The following is a 22326-nucleotide window of genomic DNA, read 5'->3' as shown; positions in this document are numbered from 1 at the left end:
CCCCGAACTTCCGGGAGCCTATGCAGAAACTTCTTTCAGAAAAGTAGCTCCGCAGTGATTGGTTAGAACCCTCGCGGCCGTAAATCCAAAACGCTAACTGGTCTCAGACCTGCCAACACTTCTCTTTCTTAAAACCTCAGCTTCCTGATGTAATGGGAAGAGAAAGTGTGGTCATGGGGCATTCCCTGGTTCTCCACTATTCGATGATCCTGCTCTCCACCCCCCTTCCTCAGGGGGTCCCGGTTGCCACCACCTTTCCTAGATGCAGAGCGGTAATTCGCCGCCGCCCCAGGCTTTCAGCTGTTCTGGGACTCCGAGTTATTGCACATTATCATTAATGGATCAGCCCCCCTCGTAAGGTTTCCAAATAGGGGTCTGGCCCGCCAGATCGTAAAGGTTAGGCCTACGTATTCCGGAGGGCTGTGTCAGATGAGGAATTCTATTAGAAAGCTTTGCATCTGGAGTTTTCTAATGGTGCCTTCAGGCAAAAAAAATTAAAATTAAACCAACAACCAACACCCCTTCCCCCACCCCCGCCCCCACCATTCCAGCTTTCCCCCACAGCAAGATTTCTGACTTGGTTAAATAGAATTCATTAATAAGCAAGGGGGAAAAAGCACCCCAGGCAGTTTACTCTTGAAAATGTAAACTGTTAAAACATGTTGCGGTTACAAGCATTCTGAAAATAATGCGTTTTCTCTAGTGTTTTCAGATTTCTTAGAATCAAAGATTTTTCCGATACATGCAGGAAACACGAAGTGGTGAAGTCAAAGAACATTTAGCTCTTAGCGTTCTTTATGGTAAAGGTCATGTGGCTGTAGAGTTTGAGATCTGAAATCGGCAGCTACCATTTACTTGGACTTCCCCTGTTTTCAGCTATCTTATTTTTTCCCCCCAAAATATTTCCAAGGGCAGGCATGAACAATCCTTCATTCCCTGGTGTGTACCAAATTCCCCTGAATGTACTAGATTGGTCCAGCTTTTCCTCCTTCCCTATTTCCTCTCCCTCTCTTTCTTTCTGTCTCTCTCTTTCTCTCTGATTCTCTCTCTCTCTCTGTCTCTCTCTCTGTCTCTTTCTCTCTCTCTCTCACACACACACACACATACACACACACACACACACACACACACACACACAGTTTACTAGGATGGGGATGGGGTTCTAGCAAGATCCCAAGAAATAAATGGTTTTAAGGTCCCTATAAGGTCAGAGCTGGCTGGGCCCCAACTGGAAACAGGACTCTGGGAGGAGGGGACAGAGGAGCCTTCTTTGCAGGGGGGGTTCCCAACCTGTCTTTGTCTGAAAACTGGGCACTGGGCCAGCCCCAACCCAGCGGATTGCCGCTCTTGGCCTCCAGCCCAGTGACGGATCTGACTGTCATTTCCCTACCCCCAGTGAGGCAGGAGGCAAGCTGAGAAGAGGGATGAGGCGGAGAACACAGAGCTTGGTCTGGGAAAAGAGGTAGGAGGGGCGACACTGGAGGCAGGACTCAGCTGGGGCAGTGGGGGCCTCGACCGCTCCCGGGGTCCGCTCGTCAGCCCCTGCTCCCCTGTTAGAATCCACCATGAAAAATCTGGGAAAGTAATGACTCCATCAGGAGGAGAATCTCATAGCCGGGTCGCAGAAGGAGAGGCAGGGAGGCTGATGCTCCCTCATTTCTAACAATGAGATGTTGGTGGGCAACAATCTTATAGAAATAAAGGCTTCCTGAAAAGAGAAGTCCACAATCTCTTTTGAAAATGAATCCTGTAGCTAAATGCCCCTCACAGGCAAGACATTCCTCTTTATACCCAACTTAAATCAAGAGACCAATCCCTGTGTGTCCAAAATATGTTGCCATAGGCAGGGAAACAAAGCTGACAATATTTAGAAGGTGACAAAAAGGACGGCTTCTATGAACTTGGGGAAAACAAAAAGGACAGCTATACTAGCCATAGGACTCGCTTGTGATTGGCTTTTTCTTCCTTCAAAATGTTTACATGTGTCTCTCGTTTGTGAATTTATTCACAACGTGTCTGTAAATTAAATGTCTGGCACATCAGAAATGTGAGGAATCTAGTCCAGTTTCTCCTACCTTACTGATGAGGAAATAGAGACCCAGAGACGTCTAGGGACCAGCCCCAGGTCAGACAGGTAAAAGGGTTGGGGAAAGGAATTGAATTCAGACCAAGCAAGCTGCTTCTTCTCTGTCTCTCTCTGTCTTTCTCTCTCCCTGTCCCTATCTCTCTCTCTCCCTCACCATCTCTCTCTTTCTTTCTCTCCCCAAGAAGCACCATGCCTTCCCTGCCTTTCTGTACTTCATCAGAATCTTTAAGCAATACGTGCATATATGTATTTTCCGTGATGCCAACTCATATATTCTGTTTATTCATCTGTTCTTCATCCATCTCTCTCTCTCTGTCTCTCTGTCTCTCTCCAGACTATACATTCCATGAAGTCATGATACGTGCCTCTCTTGTTCTGTGCTGAATACTAAAGATCCAGAACAACGACTGGACTATAGTAAATCTCCAACACGTATTTGTGAATGATATATTCGTGGCAGAGTGATAACATTGGTGTTGACATAGGAAGGTCAGAAAAAAAAAATCATATGGTAGATTGCAAAGAAGTTGTAAAGGACATCAGAAACCATATTTTGATTCAATCAGTCTTCCCCTTTAAACTGGGTTGTAGGTATTGGTGGACGAAACATATCCCCTAGACGACAGCGAATGGGCAGGAGAAAATCCTGGTAGTTGTTCCAAAGCCCACCCACTTCAATGGGCACGAATATTTGGGGGCACCCCAGTGGCTCCGTTGGCTAAGCGGCAGGTTCAGGTCGCGATCTCACAGTTTGAGCCCCGCGTGGGGCTCTGCGCTGACAGCACGGGGCCTGCTTGGGATTCTCTCTCCCCCCCTCTCTATGCCCCTCCTGGGCTCCCTCTCCCCAGCACTGGCTCTCTCTCTCAAAATAAGTAAATAAACTTTTTTAGAAAATAGGCACAAATATCGCAGAGTCTATCCACAAGGTAACTGACATCATCAACTACAGGAGCAGCCCTTTTGTAAGCGGAGGGGAAGGGACCGTGTGACCAGTTCCAGCCAATGAGCTGCGAGAAGAACTTTCAGCCGCTGGTTCCAGACGGTCTAGAGCGCTCCTTCCATTTGCAAAGCAGTAAGCTGTGATCAGGGCAGGAGTTGTTCCCTTAGCCTGGGTCCCAGAGTGAGGAGACACAGAACAGGGCCCTGCAGTGAACAGAGTACAAGCAAGGGGAAAACCTTCCTAATTTAAGCCACTGAGATGTGGTTGTTGTCACATAGCATAACCTAGTCTGACAGATACGGTGGGGGGGGGGGGGAGGGGGAGTAGTTTAAGGGGGTGTGACGACTGTGGCACTTCATAGCCTTGAATACTATACTATGACGGGAACGTTATTCCCTTTCCAAATCACTTCCAGTCGTTCAGATGAGGAGAAGCGTCAACCAGAGGTCACCGTGTTTTCAACAACTCTGCTCTGTGACTCGCCTTTTTTTTTTTTTTAACAGGGAACAGAGCTGGGGCTCAGCGCTCAGAGTTACCTGGCTAGAATTTTAATTCTACTGTTTCATCATTACATTTTATTTCACAATGACCTCTATTTATGGAATGTGATACTGTGTATTTTGAATACATGGAATGTTAAAAATTTTCCTCCCCCCAATTTTTATTTAAATAATAATATAACTAAGATTTCTAGAGTGCTGACAGCCTTAAGTTTCTTTGGCACGTAATAACCTATTTAATCCTCATGACAATCCTGTGAAATAGGTACTATTATTAACTCCATTTTCCAGAGGAGAAAATTGAGACACAGAGGTCAGATAAGCAGCCTCGGGTCCTCAGTTAGTAAGGGACAGAGCCACAATTAGAATCTGGGCAATCAGCTTCTACAGTTTGTACCCTGTGAATTGATTTCTTCAAAATATCTCCCTTATTACTTACTTGGTACATAGCAAAAATTGTTAAGTGTGGTAAACACCTGATGATACTTTGGGAAACTGCTCTTTGCCAACCAGGAGATTTGCTTTGCCACCCCCCCCCCCCACCTCCTTGCCATGAGTGACCTCTTACCAGGTTCATCCACCTGCTCCTGGCATGGCCAGAGAGCACTTGGCCTTGGGGCCTCCACAGATGCGTGGGGCTCAGGAACTTGGGGTAGTACTCTTCCTTGGGAGCATGGAAGGAAAATGGGTTTGGGAGAATTCGAAAGAAGAGGGAAGGGGCTAGAGATGATCAGAGGGGAGGGGCTAGTGACCATGTGCCTCTCAAGCTTTCCTCTCCAGAAATACCCTCCTTCCAGAATCACAGGAACTTTCGCACCCACTCAGCAGATGAATGAGGTTCTTGTCACCCATACACCGTGCCGGCTAGCCCCCACTGCACCCGGGGTCCTCTCTGTTTAGACGGCTTCAAGGGGACACCCTGCTAATAATCCGGCGATTAGAAATAGGTTTCTCTGTGTGCTTTCTTTTAAGGTTTTCAGCCCTTGAAATATCTTGTGCAGACTCCTTGAATTATTATAATAAGGAAATTTATAAAAAATTTCCCCTTGAAACTTACTTAGCATGGAACACTCCAGTTTCTTTGTGTGGTAAATTGCTAAGGATTATTTTCCTTCAGATTACTGGAGGTTTAAAACCTATATATTCAGGGGGAAAATTAGCTTTTAGGGATCAATGAGTTTGACATTGATCAGTCGAAGTATAGTCATCCTGGCTTCCTCTAATAGGAAAAACAAGTATTTCTGATTGTCCCCAGTCCTCGGACCATTTTGTTGGTGCCGTATTTTTTACGACTGTGCTGCCCAAGCACATGGCTTTCAGACTGGTGGTGGAGAAACCACAAAAGAGACTCCGATTCATATGCCACTTGGGACGACATGATTGGTGGGATGGCAGTTGGGGGTGAGAAATCCATATCCGTTATTGGTTAAAAGTAGAAAGCGTGATCCAACAGACCGGCTTCTCTCAGTCCTGTTATTTTCAGCAGGACAGTGAGTCTTACCTTCTACAATTTTCCCAATGTCGGTTGCATGTTCTGGCACTCGGTTACCACTCCTCTACATCATGACAGATTACAGAGACACGGCTCCCCTTTCCCAGCGTTCAGAGAATGTGCATATTTAGGCAATAGATGGCAGTGTTTCCACAAATTTTAATAGTGCAGTAGCTCTTGAAGGAGGCTGAGTACCCAGCTCTCCTGTAGCTCGCCGTGATCGTATAGTGGTTAGTACTCTGCGTTGTGGCCGCAGCAACCTCGGTTCGAATCCGAGTCACGGCAGGAGGGGTGAAGGCTTTTGAAGGAGAACAGCCCTGGCCCCGGGTTGTCCCGCATCCAGCTAACATTTTGCAACCAGACGCAGAATGATGGAAATCCATAAAACAGAAACCACTGCAAACATGTTAAACTTTAGAGAGAGGGCGTACGCGGGGTGGCTTTATGAATGCACTAATCCTGTTTCAAGCGTGTTGTGTGTGGTTTTTTTTATTTGCACTGACGGATAATATGATAAAACTGGAGTGTAGTGGGCATGTAATTATTATTAATTACAACTACTTAAGCTCTGCTTTGAGCAGACTCGTCAAGTCTGCTTGCTTTTGAGCCTTGCCAGGACTGTATGGTAATAACAAGCCTGAATTATTTGGAAAGATGTCAGCAGTAGATGTGGAAATCCTGTTTAACCAGGCATGAATTGTTGTCAGGAGGTTTTTTTTCAGGATGACAGAGAGAAAATGAACTGTCCCTTATCTGTAATTGCAGGAAACATTTTGTTTCTATGATATGAACTGGCTGTAATTTAACTTTCCTGCATCATTGGATAATGTAAGAAGCCAGTTGTTCAAAACGAAATTCTCTGAAGTGGGCATTTGGGTCTGATAAAGGGCATATTATAAGTAGACAATGGGGCTCAAGCAATAAATAATGTCCATATATGGTGAAACTTTTTAAATGACATTTTCCAAAAGACTGGGGTTTGTATTATAAACGGCTAAACGTTGAATTAATGTGAGTAACACGGCTTTAATGGGCCTTTCTCCAGGACTTAAAAACATGAACAATACAGCCTAAAAATGTCAAATATAAGTATGTTATAATGAGGTTTACTGCTCTAAAATCATAACCCGCCATGTTTTAAATAACGGATCACTCGAAGGGGCTTTCTAATGGCTCTCGCCCCTGTTTCGCCACTGGCTTAGCAAAACTCATGTTTGTTATTTATATAGTACTAAGAAAAATTCGAATGAAAATAGGTGCTGAGGGTAGGCACAGAATCTCTTAAGTTCTTTCAGAGTCAGCGATTCCTTACAAATGATATTCTAAAAAATTGCAATAAAAATCACCCCCGCTTCCAAACAAGAGCGATTTCTGTTTGATTACGTGTTCAAAAAGGTGGGCCTCAGAATATCATGCAGCGAGACAAATGTGTTTTTTGTTTCCTCCCAGACTCGCTTGCAAGACTGTTTTCTACTCTGAGGTGTCTTCTTCCTGCGACTTATTCCGTAATCTCCCACCCCCCTCCCCTATTCCTCCCAAGTCCTGCCTCCCCTCCCCAGAGGGCCTAGCCTGGGCCTTGCCTCAAGTCTGCAAGGCCTTCTCAGCTGGCTGGCACGAATAATGCTTCTAAGAAGACAGACGAATTGCAATTGGTCTTTAGTCGAAGACAGCCTACGGAATAAGCCAGTACAAGGTTATATGTATTTTATCAGGAGACCAAGAAAGCAATCATTGGAAGGAGATTGTGTCGGTCAGAGCTCAGTGGTTGCAAGTGACAGAGACTCAACAAGTACAGATTGAAAGAAAGAGATGTACCCAGGCATGGACACGAGGGAGCTTCAGAATAATCGAAATCACGTTATTGAAAAGTGATCGGGACACACTCCGTCTCATCCCACATTTCTTCCCGAATTTTGCCTTTGTCTTCTCAAACGATTACATGGCTGGAAACATGGCAGCCAGCAGCAATTCCTGCTCTTTCTATCTTACAGCGTCTTTGCCTGCAAAACGGCCCTTTCGCCACTGTTCCAAAAATCTTAGAGAAGGATTTGATTAGCTTTGCTTGGGTCAGATGTCCAACACTGGGCCAATCAGCTATGTCCGTGGGGATGGAGCCCGGAGAGCCCTTCCCTTGTCTTGAGGTCAGTCCCAAAGCGAGAGAATTGGCGGCCCAGAAGCCACCTGGGTTACCTCCCTGAAAAGTTTTTTTTTCATTGCATTACTGGAGTATACCATTCGGTGGCCGTCTACTTCCACAAACTCATGTGTTCAGTTCCCAAACTATTAACATCTTTACTGCTTTGTGAAAGATAAAAAAAAAAAAAAAAAAAAAAAAAAAACAGTCGGGGTTGGGGACAGTGGTCGGAATATGACAATTAGTCTGGACCCAACTTGGAGCTTAGGGACACAGTCAGAGCACCTGCTTGAACAAAGAGCACTTCATGTTGTCTCTCTTCTGTCTCTGCCAGAAAGGGGGCTTCTGCTCTCGATGACTTTGCCAACAGAAATCCACCTGAACGTGGGCAAGTTACCTAAGCTCTCAGAATTAAAAAAGCAGGGAGGGGGGAGGTTAATGCAAGAATGAAAAGAATAATGTACAAAGAACCCCACAAAAAAAACAGTATAAAGGTTCATAACAGAACAGCAACATTGGCACCTAAGAAGGATACAACAGATAGGGTTTATTCTTCCTATTCCAAGGCTGCATGGTGCCTTCCTCCCCCATCCAGTGTCCATTGGTAGAAGTTCTAGAAAGAGATTTCCATCAGAAAAAGGGCTCCTCACCATAGGTTTCAGAAGTTTCAAAAAATGACAGAGTGGACTCTAAACCAGAGGTGGCACAAGTCACATCTATTGAGTGACCATATCCCATCTAAGTTTGCCATTCTGGTTCACTCCCTTTTCACATGGTTACTGTGACCGTGGGTCCTAAAAATCAAGGGTTGTTTTCATCAACAAAGAGTTTATTGACACTGGGTTCCCTATCTGTTTTTCGTACTGATGCTTAACTATTTGGGGCTTTTGTTCTAAAACTAACTCTGTATCAAGTTGGTTTGCAGAAGTGCTAAAGCCTGAATTGTCAGAGGCAATTAATTCTAATGTTTAGTTACATTAACTCTGAGACAATAACTTCTTTTAACTTTTTTTAAATGTTTTATTTATTTTTGAGAGAGAGAGACAGAGGGCAAGTTGGTGAAGGGTGGAGAGAGAGGGAGACACAGAATCCGAAGCAGGCTCCAGGCTCTGAGCTGTCAGCACAGAGCCCAGTGTGGGGCTTGAACCCATGAACCGTGAGATCATAATTTGAGGTGAAGTCGGATGCTTACCTGACTGAGCCATTCAGGTGCCCCTGCTTTTCACCTTTTAAAAAGCATTTTACAAAGATGTCCACAGACTCCATTATTGTTGCCATGCTCACATTGTCTATGTTTTATACCAAAGCCAATACTTGCTGGTAAGCATTAGGTGACTCCGATATAATCTTTCAAAAATTGTCTCTCCACCATGTCAGCTATAAAGCATTTCGGGACAAAGATAAGCCACTCACAACTGGATTCCTTAACAATTTTTTTAACATTAATGATGAGATATTAGAATACTAACAGAATTCTTGTTGAGTGCAGGGCTTTGTCAGCAATGGTTTCCACCAATCAATGGCATCGTTACCCCCTAAATTTGTTTCTACAGATTATAAGGTCAGTTACCAATTGAAAATTCAAGAAACCTTCTTTTTCTTCTCATCTTGGGAGTCAACAAAAATAGCCAGAGGAAGTCTTAATTCTCTGTATGACTTATTACTTTGTCACTCATGTTGGTGTAGCTATAGTGGTCTATTAGAGTTTGCTCAAACAAAAAAATTGTACCTATGTAACTGTAATTGAGTAACTAAATTAAAATTCAGAACTAGGGGCTCTTGGGTGGCTCAGTCGGTTAAGTGTCCGACTTCGGCTCAGGGCATCATCTCATGGTTCGTGAGTTCGAGCCCTGCATCAGGCTTTTTGCTGTCAGCTCAGGGCTAGCTTCCCATCCTCACCTCCCTCTCTCTGCCCCTCCCCTGCTCGTGCATGTGTGTGTTTCTCTTTCTCTCTCAAAAATAAATAAACAACAAAAAAATTCAGGCCTAGATATGCTTGCTTCATTACCAGAAGCTAGGGCTTTAGCTAATTGTCTCTTTCTTTCTCTGTCCAGTATAGTAAGGCAGAGTATCGTTTTCATCTCCACCATTAATCTGTGGAATTGAAGAGAATTTATGTTCCAATATCTTCTATGTTTATATTTCAGCGATCTTTCATAAATAGAAGAAATTCACATTTATTTTTCCAATCAAATTGAAGAGCCTGAGGTGAATTTGTAGTAAAGTGAATAGTATTAAAAAATCAACATCTGTCTATTCCCTAATTATAAAAAAAAAAAAAATGCAGTTTTGGGGGTTTTTTTTGTGCAATAAAACCACACTCCTGCATGGGAAATGATTTATTACAGCCATGGATGGAATCCCTTCCAGGGAGCAGGGCTGGGCAGGAAGGATGGTTGGAGCTATTGCCTTCTGCATCATTGTGGGGGTAGGTGGGAGGTCTTGAGGCTCAACTCATTGGATCAGTAGTGTCCCCAAACGTGGCAGCCGGTGGTGACTTTGCAGAAAGAGAACACTTACCCACCAGCAACTTCACCCAAGGATCTGAGTTTTGAGAGATGATGTGTGGGCTTTTTGTCCTCCTACAGCTCAGCTGCTAGGTCCTTCCAGTGGCCCGATCTCCTCTGACATGTTCTTATCCCAGTCACATCACCCCAAAAGGCGGAGGGTCTATGGCAGGGCCTGGAAATGTGGGCCTTCCAGGCAGCAACTGGCAGAGGAGAATTCCCACAGACAGATGCTGAATCAGAGAGAAAGCTTCGCTAAACAGCACCTGGATTCAAATTCCACCCCTCTGCTGCTTCTGCCAGTTTGACTTTGGACTTGACCTCTTTGCACCTTGGTTCATTAGCAGAACAGGGAGAATATGAGGGTCAGATAAGATGACGTGTCTGTAGTGTGAACCCTGACGAGGATCACAGTACTGCCCTTCCCTTCTGTCCTTTCCTGGGAATACAACCTTTGTTCTCCGTTGTTTGTGTAGACTTCCCGGCATTCAAAAGTCAACAACAAGCACAAAAGGAAACACCCAAAAAACAAAAACAAAACAAAACGTGCCTGGGATTCAGCCTCCGATCGGCAGCAGCTTTGACACACTTGTGTCTTCACTCAAGGGCTGCTGTTTGATTTCAGGTCCTGTGGCCACCAGAAAGGTGTTTCCCAGTTTGATAAGGAGCAAGGAAAGAGCTTTTGCAGGGTCATGGTCAAGCCCACTCCAAGATAAACATGAGCTGCCACTAGATGGCACTGCTCCTTGTTGTTCATCAAAGACAAGGGACTCTTTCCTTCTTTCTTTTTCTTTCTTTCTTTCTTTCTTTCTTTCTTTCTTTCTTTCTTTCTTTCTCTTTCTTTCTTTCTTTCTTTCTTTCTTTCTTTCTTTCTTTCTTTCTTTCTCTTTCTTTTTCTTTCTCCTGCACTGGTTCCTGGCCCAGGGTGTCTGCAACTGGGATTCTAATCATACTAGAACTCTTCTGTTCTCTGAAGAGAGGTCCTATTTTCAGCATATTCCCATCAAGATCTGAGGACCAAACAGACTCCACCTACAATCTGGGGGAATTACCTCAACAGAGTTGTCTTTATCCAGAGGTGATTTTAAAAGAATATATTGTATTTGGATGTCAACGTTCAAAGGTTCCAAGGCAGAACATTCCATTTCAAAAGAAGGTGTGACGAATGAAGGCACATAAATCCCGTAGATTTATGTAGAGGCTGGAACAATTTCAGAAATCACACCATACAAATCAAAGAAGCGGCCTTTTCTACATCCTCTCTCACTTTCTCTTATTCTTACTCACTCACCATCTCATCCTTTCTTTCCTTCTTTCTTTTTCCTAGTCTTTTTAATTTGTCCCAAACTCCCAAACGGGAGGGAACTTGATCAGAAATCCTAGATACAGCTGGTCTCAAGCTACCGCGACAGCCATTTCTCCTCATTCTTCCCCCAAAAGATCCAAAGCCACGGTTGAGGTTGAGGCTGCAACGATGCTCTCACAAACTACTCACAAACCCTAAATCACTTCTGGAATGCCATGTAGCCCAGTCTTCGTAAGGTGTCTCACTTAAAGGAAGCCATGTTTAAAAATCAGGTGGATTTTTACCGGAGGTTTTCTAGAACAGCTGGTGTAGGACTCTAGAGACTGCCTCACATAGAAATATATCTGAAAGTTCCCATTGACGTATCTCTGCCGAATTTCCCACTTACCCCAGCTTCTACGTGTGGCCCCCCTCTTCTCCTGGTTCTCCAAACATCCACTCTTTGATTACCCTTCTCTACCTCCTGTTCACATTCCCTGTCCCATCCATAAACTTGGGCTCCCTGCTCCCTGTCGTGCTGACAGTCCCCTCAGCACCCCCCAGAAGTTCTTTCTTAGCCCCGTCTGACCCTATCTGCTTCTAAGAATGAGCCCATTGCCCAGAGGAACCATGTAGAGTTGTCTACTGCAGAGTCATGGAGTGTTGTCTAGTAGTTAAGCACATGAGCTTCGGAGCCAGACTCCTGTATTTAAAATCCAGCTTCCCTAGCTGCTCCCTAGGTGACCTTGGACAAGTTACTGAACCTCTTTGTGCCTCAGTTTATCCATCTGTAAGATGCAAGTGATAATAGTGCCTACTTCAAAGGGTTTTGTGAGCACTGAATGAGCTACTATAGTAAAGCACTTATAAGAGTGTCTGGGTCAGGGGTGCCTGGCTGGGTCAATCAGTGGAACGTGCAAGCCTTGATCTCAGGGTTGTGGGTTTGAGCCCCATCTTGGGTGTAGAGATTACTTTAAAATAAACTCTTAAAAAAAAAAAAGAAGAAGAAGAAGAAGAAGAATGTCTGGTTCAGAGAAAGTACTACGTGAGTGTTCACTCTGTCTATTATTATTATCACAATGGCTATAATTACCACTATTATCATATGCCAGGTATAATGGTAGATAAAGACAATACAAGAGTATGCAAAATAGATAGTATCTTTGTCTCCATGGAGCTTTCAGGCCCATGGAAGAAACAGAGAAGTCAACCAGCACTTACAATTCAGCATGATGAGATTAGGAACAGGAGAGCCACAGGTATAATAACCGCACACAGACACAGAGCCTGTAAGCTGGGAGTCGAGAGAACACTTCCCTTTAGTGCGTACACCCAAACGGGATCCAGGAGGAATCTTTATAAGGATAGCTACCAATACACTCATCTCTCATGGCTTTTGTGGGAAAAGCACACGCAGGAAGGTGGGAGCCTCGTTCCCATTCCTGCTGGGATTCAGCATGGCTCCAGGGCCGTGAGACCCAGGGAAAATCCAGCACCATTTTGCAACCTGAGGGTTTTGTATCTTCAGGAGCCTTAGAGGCTCCCAAGACGGGGCATATATCAACATGGTCAGAGCAAAAGGAAAACTTATTTCTGATTTTTCTCCCAGGCCCTCCCTGAAATACCCAGGCGTCCCTTCAGCCAGAAGGATGGTGAAGGGAAGGGAGAAGTTCTATGACTTCTAGCAGGCTTGACAAACCAGCTGGGATGGGAAAATATAAAGACCTCTAAACATGGAAAGTAAATTTCTCTTGCTCCTGCTATTACAGAATCATAAGATATCCAGTTTAGTCGGTCAACACACGTATATTAAATGCCCACACCATAGAGTGTGGAGATACAGTAACAAACACAAAACTCTCAACGGGTTTGCATTCTCCAGGAGAAAACAAGCATGAATTCACTTATAATCCGACAAACTGTGTCGTTATAAGCCCTCGTGAGAACACAGAGGAGGGTATGGAAACTGTAAAGACACAACAATCTATATCCGGCCTCTGGAATTGACAACGGTGAAGATGACAGGGCACAAGATGAAGACCAGGACATTAGAGTCATTTAGAGATTAGCAAGCTTCTCCAACTACGACTGCAAGGCTCTATTTTTCATTCAAGCCCAAAACTGTCATATAAATTTAAGACTCGTTCTGAGTCATGGTTCAGAAAGATGCGGGAACACATTGGGGATGTCACTCACGCCATAGAGAAACCGCAGGCGGAACAGTAAAAGTAATTCCAGATACTCTGCGTGTGCACACCATAGGCTGAACCCCAGGTATTTTAGGAAGGAATCGGGGGCCTTAGTACGCTATGTTTGCCCAGCTCTACTCTCTCTTCTCTAACAGATCTGATGAGCTCACCCTCCTACTGTCCCCTGAATCCTGCTGGCTCTAGAAAGAATGGGCTTCTCTTAGCCACTTCCTCTTCCTACCTAGACATCCCCTATGTAAACTGGAGTCAGTCTACCAAGCTTAAGTCCGCCCCAGATACGCCAACTTGGAGCGACAGGGATAAAATCCTTTCCCTCTTCCAAACTTACCGTCTCATTCACGATGTCAAGAGCCCATTCTGGAAGCTCTGCCTCAGAGCCAATAAACTTCATGGCTCAGATCTTTGAGAGATGCAGGGACGTAATGATATAGGAAGGAAATTAAATGCATGTCTTTAATATCTACAAAAAGCACATCAGTTTTAAGATAATAGGATTGTATTTCTTTGTCTTCTAATTGGATAGTTAAAGGAATGTTGTTCTGCAGGTTGCCTCTGGGTAAACTGTGGCAAGTGTTTCAAGCTCAAATACATTTAGGGAATGCTAAATTAAACAAGGTTAAATAGGTTTATTTCATGTGAAACCAACAGAACAGAGCCTTTATTACGCTAATGTGTTCTATGAATTCTGATGCGCTGTTTCCCAAACTTATTTGACCATGGAACACTTCTGTCCCATCTTCTGGAAATACTGCATTACAGGAATGGAAGGCACTGAAAATCCTTTGTCCCCAGAATCAATGGATCCCATCCCATTTTCATTAAGCGAGCAGAGCAAATGTTAGGGCAAAAGTGTTTCTATTTCTGATTTGTTTCCTAACGGGGACTTTTCTTCATTGCCTAAAGCTCGGTGCTTATTTTCCACTAAAACAACTGTGACATCAGTGTCATGAGCATGAAGTACCTGGGAATCAGACAGTTGGAGACAATAGAAATTAAAAGGGTTTATGCCATAGTTAAAAACAACAACAACAACAACAACAACAACAACAACAACAACAACGACAAACCCCTCTATGCCAAAATGAGAGATAGGAGAACCAAATTCCGGGGCTTCTCTGGGAAGTCTCTAGTGGAGATGCAGACAGGCCCCAGTTGCCCCTGTGAAGGATGGGAAGTGGATGATGGCTCATGGTTAAGGAATGCAAAATAAGGATCTTGTGACTTTCAATATAAAAATACATATGGTGTAAGATTACTGCACAGTTCCCCACAATCAGAAAGAATGCAAATACTCCCTGCGTGGCCTGAACAATGAAAACAGAATCTGAGCAGACAGAAAACTGGGATCAACAGGAAAGTTCTGGCAAAACTGCTTTGCAGAGAACATAATGATCTTAAAATAGGTTCCCTAAAAGGGGCATTACCTACGAAAAAAAAATCATTGAATCTCAAGGGATACGGATGAGTTTCTAGGGAGGACAATGACGGATGAGAGGAAATGGCAGGAGAAAACCGTAGACGGCCAGGATAATGGGCCCAGTGACCCTTTTACCTTCCTCAAACTTGTCTTCTGTCTTTGTGTAAACAGAGAAGAGGCCCAACTCGACATGCAAAGTGAAAAGGGGGAAAAAATTGATATTTCGTGCGCAGCCACATGTGGGTCGAAAGTATAACTCTTAAAGAAAAAAAATCTGTCCTATTGTACGCATTTCTGTACAAGGAGGGTTGATTTACATGAGCAGCTTTAGCAGGAGAAACACACAGCAAAGCAGCAGGGAGCTGCAGAGTTCCAGAAGAATCAGATATTACTGGTCACTCTGTGCTTTCGTGTATGAGAACAATGAAGCACCCTTTCTTTCTTTCTTTCTTTCTTTCTTTCTTTCTTTCTTTCTTCTTTCTTTCTTTCTCCCTCTGTCTTCCTTCCTTCTTGCTTTCTTGCTTGCTGGCAAGCAAGAAGCTTGCTTGCTTCTGCCTTATTTTCCAAGTCGGTAAAAACTGGTTATATTGGTAGCACTCTTTGAAATAAATTGTGATACTGTCATTGGCCTGTGGGCATACTTGTTCCTCAGGGAAGAGTCAATAGTGATAAGAATAGTAATTTGAGCTGTCAGGAATCCATGTTAACTCTTACATAAACAAAATACAATAAAAGCTGCTCATACCAACACTACTGTGGTGAGAGTCCACAATGGCTGAAAGAAACTAGGAGAATCCGTGAGCATCGTTGTTTTCCATATTCTATGTTCTCCCCACCCTTCTTCCTGCTTCCTAATATGCTGTGGCCAGGAAACAGTACTTTATACCCCCCTCAGCCACACAGGTGGTCACCGGACTCAGGTTAGGCCGTGTTGGGATCATATCCTTGTAACCAAAGTGATTAGCCCAAGGTGCAGACACACGATTATGCGGGGTCAATCCAAATCTTCCCTTGGTGACTGAATATTGCCTCTAGGCCTGGTTTCTGAGGTTGGGTTTTATGAACCTGTTGGCCCATAAGCCTTATTGCCTTTTTTAAGCAGTTCAAGCTGGATGTTTATCACGTGCACTCGAAAGAGACCTCCAACTAACCCAGGGACATGGGCAGAATGAGAAGGGAGTGTTACTTTCTTTTTCTTACTCCCTAACCATGTTCATAGAAGGCATACTACATGTCAGGCCTGAAATACGGTGGTGATCCATATAGGCTCTGTTGACATTCAGGGAGATGAGGGCCTATGGGAAAGAGCAGGCGTTCAATGATTGCTAATAATTAATAAATTTTCAGCGTTCCCTGAAAAACGGTGGAGGCCTCACGACCGGGGAAGAGGCAGCCAAGTTTCCACAAAGATGGCTGACTTGAAGAGGGTTGAGTGTTAGCCTCATCTTCACGGGCCAAGGTCTCTTGTGTCATTTTTAACCCATGGTAGCTACCCAAATTTTAAGGGATGGTGACTACCTGAATTTTAAAATGTCTTTTTTGTTTTTCTGACTAACTGAGCTATTCCAGCCTGTTTATCTAATAATATTTGTGGAAATATGAATTTTTCTGTACTTGTTTTGTTTTTACTTTCTCTCACATTATTGAGTAGCAACTGCATCAGAGCAACTCTGATTAGGTAGAAAAGTGGGACAAATAAACTTCGAGAAAAAAATAGTAATTCTAGTTCTTCTGTGGTGAATTATTTTGGAGGCTTAAACAACTATAAAAATTCTGACATATCTCCATTTTTACTCAAGCAAAGATGAAAATATAGGAAGACTGCGTATGTTTTGGTGCAAAGACCATGTATTTTTGTTGAAAGTGAACTCTAAAGGTATCAAAAACCAATCTGGGCTGCTGTGCGAATTAGCACCTGGCCAATCCTAGCAAAGGCATCCTTTGCTTTGTTGAAATGTTTCCAGGTGCGATGGATCCGTTGTCCATTGGTTCATAGCAGGTAATTTACATTTGTCAACTCTGATTTGGATGCAGATATGATAATTCATACTGAAAGCCCATTTTCTTATCGTCCTCAGTGGAAGAGCTAATCTGGTTTACCATTTTTGTACTGTAGGGTATGCATTCCTCCTTAGTATCCTCCATTTCAGGTAGCTTTTGAATGACTTGTAATGTTCATGCATTTGCATTTTTCCTCCCAAAAGAATGTCTACCTCTCTTTGAAATCAGGGACCAGGGCTTTGATGCCTCTTCAGACTTTTTGTGTCGTGCCTAAAGCATCTCCTCCAGTGACTAATATTGGTAATTATTTAACAAAAATTTCTTGAGCTCCTGACATGTACCGAACACGGTTCTAGGTCTGAGAATTTGGAAAATTAATGTTCTTCCAATTGATGTGATTGCTATTTATCTCATTTAACATTTGAAAAGAACTATCATCTAGAAAGAAGAAGGAAGGAAGGAAGGAAGGAAGGAAGGAAGGAAAGAAGGAAGGAAGGAAAGAAGGAAGGAAAGAAGGAAGGAAGGAAGGAGGGAACTTATATTTATGAGTGCTACAATTATTTCACATGGCACTAAATGCTTTTTTTGCATAAGACCTAGAGTTTTTAAAATTATGTGATAGCGTTCAGTACCAAAACAGTTGAGGGCAAGCCATGAAGAAGAAATCAATGCAATTTACTTATAATTAATTTAAGATTAACTTAAAAATGAAAAAAAAAATTGGCTTACTCTCAGGGTGCTGCTGTTGAACTGTCATCTAGAAGCTTATATAATTAGTGGCAGCATGTTAATTGAATTATGGCAATTAAGTCAGCATTGAGACAAGAGGGTCCCTTCTGATTGAAGAAATTGTGGTAATTCTGTAACCATTCTCCCGTGTTGGAAAGTTTCAGGACTGTGTCTCATCCTGCCCCTTAGTACTTTAGCTACCATGATGTAGCCAAATCTTAATTTCGCTGGTGTTAATTATCTACTTTGCCGGTTTTCTGAGCCCCTGGATTCTTCTTCCCCTTTCCGTGGGTTACCGGGTAGTCAGCATGGATAGGTAGGCTGGAGCCTTGGAGAGGCCATGCGACTTACATCTGTTTTTTTTACTACCAAATTATCTTCACCGGTAAAGTTGTGTGTGGGAGGAAATGAAAATATTTGCCGGGGGTAGTGTGGAGAAAATGATGATCTTTTCAGCCCCCTTTTTAATAATGTCATTGTTGAGTATAGAGTTGAGAAAATACGGAAGAAAGAGTCCGCATGAGTTTGGGAGTTATTTGAGGACTTTATTTGAGGACTGTAGTTGTCTACATTAACCCGTTTTTATAGATGCTATAGAATGAACTAGCCATGGCCCTAACCTGATATTAATAAACAAAGTGGCCTTGGGAAATTTCCTTCCTCTCTCCAGGACGACATTTACTCTATAAAATGAGATCACCATGGTTCCTTTTAACTCCAAAATTCTACAGGGTTTTGGTCTATTCACAAAGTCAGCACCGTGTTTTCTAAGCATTTGAATATGGATTGTTAGCGACCTATGCCCCAGGGCGATAGAGCTGTATGGACAGAATGTATGCCAGCCAGCGAAACTGACAGGAAGTGTATGTAGCTTATGCTACTGAGGATTGGCAAAATGGAGGGTCAGAATTGAAGACTCTCCCAGAGGAAAAGAAAAAAAGAAAAAGAAAGAAAGAAAGAAGAAAGAAAGAAAGAAAGAAAGAAAGAAAGAAAGAAAGAAAGAAAGATAGAAAGCCGAAGAGGAGGCAATGGAGAAGAAGGGATGGGAAACCATACTGCGATGTCTGGAAAAAGTAGTCCTGGGGGGTTCTGTGAGTCGGGCAGCCACCGGATGTGCAGGACTTCGTGCAAAATGACAACGTGGGACCCCTCGTTCAAAAATTAAGAATTTCAGGGGCACCTGGGTGGCTCAGTCGTTAAGCCTCCGACTTCAGCTCAGGTCATGATCTCACGGTTCGTGGGTTTGAGCCCCGCGTGGGGCTCTGTGCTGACAGCTCAGAGCCTGGAGCCTGCTTCGGATTCTGTGTCTCCCTCTCTCTCTCTGCCCCTCCCCCGCCTCTGGTAAGAAACTAAAAAAAAAAAAAAAAAAAAAATCAAGAATTTCAAAATGGCTACAGCAAGGCTTTAAACTAAATGCAGGGCATTCTACATGTTGGCCCTGGCTGTAGGCCTGGCTGGGTGGGATTAATCCTGTTTTCCAGGGTTTGAAATCACACTCACCTCCCCTCCCTGGGTCCCCCGAATCTGCAGGACTCGCTTCAAGTCAAGTCTGCTTTTCATTCAGTGCTATGTTTCTTTCTTGCTTGCTTTTTTTTTTTTTTTTTTTTAACAGTGCTGCTAGCTGTATAAATATTTTACAGTTCCCCTATGAAAAGTTTCCAAGGGGCCCATGTGAAGGAAAAAAATCTTTGAAAGGATTTTTTCCATAGCAATTAAAACCTTTCAAAGCACCGAGGGCTTCCCAGTCTCACGTTAGTGCAACAAACCTCTATTTTTTTGCCCAGTGTGGATGGCTCTGGGTCTGAAAATAAGCCAGCTTCTTTGTTTGGTGACTTTGTGGGTTGCCGATAGACATTTGGAATTTAAATTCATTAGATACATGGCAGATCTGTGGATGGAACTGACAGAGGGTTTAGGAATGCTGTGATCAGAAACACTAACTCCTATTTCCTGTATCTCATTTACAGGGGTAAAATGACTATAAATCAACCGAAAGCTCATTTCGGCTCCCCAGATGAAGTCAAATGTACACTCTGACTTATGCATATACCATTTTTAGTTAACGCACCAATAAAAATAATTGTGCAAGCCTAAATTTGGAAGTGTTCCCAGCGTTTATGACAAAACTTAATAAAGCCAGGCACATTGAATGTAATATGGGAATTTTATTGAAATGAAATTAGTCCATCATGTAAGCTCCACATTTTCCTCAGATTTCTTGGACTTCATAGGAGAGGTCTCCTGGGGACCCTAATAGGGTCCTGCAAAAATTCAAGTACAGTATGCAGAGACACAGAGTTGGGGCTACAGCTCCGCAGAGGGTACTGCTGCTGATGGGGCACCCTGAGTTTCGGGACAGCAAACCACACACATTTTTCCAAGCATGCCCGTCCACTCTTCACCCCAGGGTCTAAGCAACAGACGTATTGTTGTGGTTTTACTCAGAACACGGGACTCCTGGAGAGATGGGGGTGGGCGTGCATTTGTAATTCTAGTAACCATGATACGAGCCAGAGGCCTATTATATAATTTCCCAGGGGAACCAGCAGCGGCCATTGCGTGTGTCCGAAGCACTTGGTTGCTTGGCCATCTTTAGCGATTGGAAGCATGAGGCCTGTGGGATACTTTGTGGCTGCTCAGAGGAGGAGGCAATATTTGTCCATCTGAAATTCAGGCTCGGGGTGCTGGGCGTGGGGATGAGGAGATCTGAATGGAAGAAACCAGGTTCTGATGCCGATTCTATTTTGTCTACAGAGGTGTGCGGGCTTTAGTGTGTACATAAACACTTCCCGGGGTACTTGTTAAAAAAGCAAACACGTAGGCCCTGCCTCAAGAGATTAAAAAAAAAAATTTAATGTTTATTTATTTTTGAGAGAGCGATGGACAGAGGACAAGGAGTGGAGGTGCAGAGAGACAGGGGGACACAGAATCCAAAGCAGGCTCCAGGCTCGGAGCTGTCAGCGCCGAGACTGACACGGGGCTCGAACCCATGAACCATGAGATCGGGACCTGAGCCAAAGTCGGATACTTAACCGACTGAGCCACCCAGGCGCCCCAAGGGATTTTAATTCACTGCATCCATAGATAGACCTAGGAGTCTGCATTTTAAATACCATCTCAGGTGAAATTAACACAGTTGGTCCAAGGATCTCGGTTTGCAAAATACCGCCATCAGGTTGGTGTTCAACAACTACCAGCAAACTTCAATATATTTTATTACTATAGACTGAATGTTTATGTTCCACAACCCCAAAATCATGTGTGGAAGTCTAACCCCCTCAATCTGATGGTATTAGGAGGTGGGGCCTTTGGGAAATAATTGGGTCGTGAGAGTGGAACCCTCAGAGAGCCCCGAAGAGCCCTTCTACCCCTTCTGCCCTGTGAGGACACAGTGAGAAGGTGGCCGTCTATGAACTAAAAATCAGGATCTAACCAGACATTGAATCAGCCAGTGCCTTGATCTTGGACTTCCCAGCCTCTAAAGCTATGAGAAATAGATGTGTTCTTTCTAAACCAGCCCCTCTAGTTTATAACATCTCAAGCTGACTAAGACATTACTAAGTGTTTATTTTTGAGGTGTTACTATGCTCCTAGTGATAGGTCTGGACCATCTTCTCCGCCACATTTGGACTGCCATCTAGATAGGTGTCTGGCTTACTTTTTAAAAACTCAGGGGACAGATATTTCATAGCTTCTTTTTATAGCCTGCTCAGTGCTTAATCATCATTACTGTTAAGACTTTTTTTTTTTTCCTTAGGTCTATAGAAATTCCTGCTTGCTGAAATTCAAGCCCATTTCCCCGTTCCCTCCTCAGAAAAGATGGAGAATAATTGGATAGTCTCTTCATGGTAATCTTTTATGTATTTAAAGGAGGTTAGAGTTGTCTCCCCATTAATCCACAAGGAGACAGATATGCTTGTGGTCAGGAGCCAGTTTCCCTCCTTAAGTCTCCAACCAGTGGGTCCAAGGATGGCTGAATTAGGTCTGGACTGCAAACACCTTCAGGTGGCTTCTCAGACTGCCTTCATTTTGGAGGACTCTGGGGCTTTAAGCAACTGGTTTTGGACACTGACATCACCACTTCCAAGCCCACATGGAGAGGGTGACTCTCTTCTTTGAGCTTCTCTTAAACCCAGTTTTTCCTCCTTTCCCTCACCTTCCTGAAGTTTCATCCCTCTAATTAACAGACTGGAAAACCTTGCCTGACCTGTGCGGTTAGAGCAGAAAATGAATTGGGAAACTGACACGGAAACTGGGCAACGTCTTTTCCTCTCTGTGGCAGTGGTGGACAGCTCTGAGGTGGCCTCCGGGGGCTTATGCTTTGTGTCATCGCCTCCCTCTAAGTGGGGGCAGGGCAGAGTGTAGTCTATTGATGGCTTCTAATCAATAGACTATAATGAAGGTGATGAGGTGTCATTTGTGTAGCTATGTAATATTATATAAAACACTGCCTGGCAAGAAAACATGCCCCCAGAGACTCTCCTTGATGGCTTGTTGAAGTAAGCAGCCATGTTTGGAAAGCTCATGTGGCAAGAGACCGTGGATGGCCTCTGGGAGCTGAGGGCAGTCCCCGACCAACAGCCTGCAAGAAACCAGGGCCCTCAGTCTTACGAGTGCAAGAAAATGAATTCTGTCACCAACCGAAAGGAGCTTGGAAGCAGATTCGTCCTGGTCAAGCCTCCCTGTGTAAATGCAGCCTGGTGGGACCCTAAGTAGAAAGCACTCTAAGCTGTGTTCAGACCCCTGACCCACATACACTGTGAGATAAGTATGCACTGTTTGAAGCTACTAGATTTGTGGTAAATTATTACTCAGCAATAGCAAATGAAGACACCAACCATCTGATTTGACTTACCCGGCCGTGCGTTTTGGGGGGGGGGGGGTGTATAACGCTTATTTGGAAAGGCCGCCAAAGAAACATTTAGCCTGGGTGCCGGGCTCAAAAGGGACCTCGTATTTATATACTTGTACGTATTTCAAGTTATGGCGGATCAGAACCATGCTTGAAATCTTGTGTGACATTTA

The 22326-nt window shown here is 43.8% G+C and overlaps 1 protein-coding gene and 1 non-coding gene across 9 annotated transcripts in view; both read left to right on the top strand.

The window, feature by feature from the left end:
- Positions 1-22326, top strand: part of NFIB (nuclear factor I B) — a 450264-nt gene that overhangs the window by 93216 nt on the left and 334722 nt on the right. The gene's annotated exons all lie outside the window — the stretch shown is intronic.
- TRNAH-GUG (transfer RNA histidin (anticodon GUG)) lies at positions 5232-5303 on the top strand. The gene has a single exon. It is a non-coding gene; the product is annotated as a tRNA-His (tRNA).

The sequence above is a fragment of the Panthera pardus genome, unplaced genomic scaffold (genome assembly GCF_024362965.1).
Source record: "Panthera pardus isolate Hobbes unplaced genomic scaffold, ASM2436296v1 HiC_scaffold_20, whole genome shotgun sequence".
Lineage (NCBI taxonomy): Eukaryota > Metazoa > Chordata > Mammalia > Carnivora > Felidae > Panthera > Panthera pardus.
Note: the sequence above shows the minus strand (reverse complement) of the source record. Positions and strands in the feature narration are given on the sequence as shown.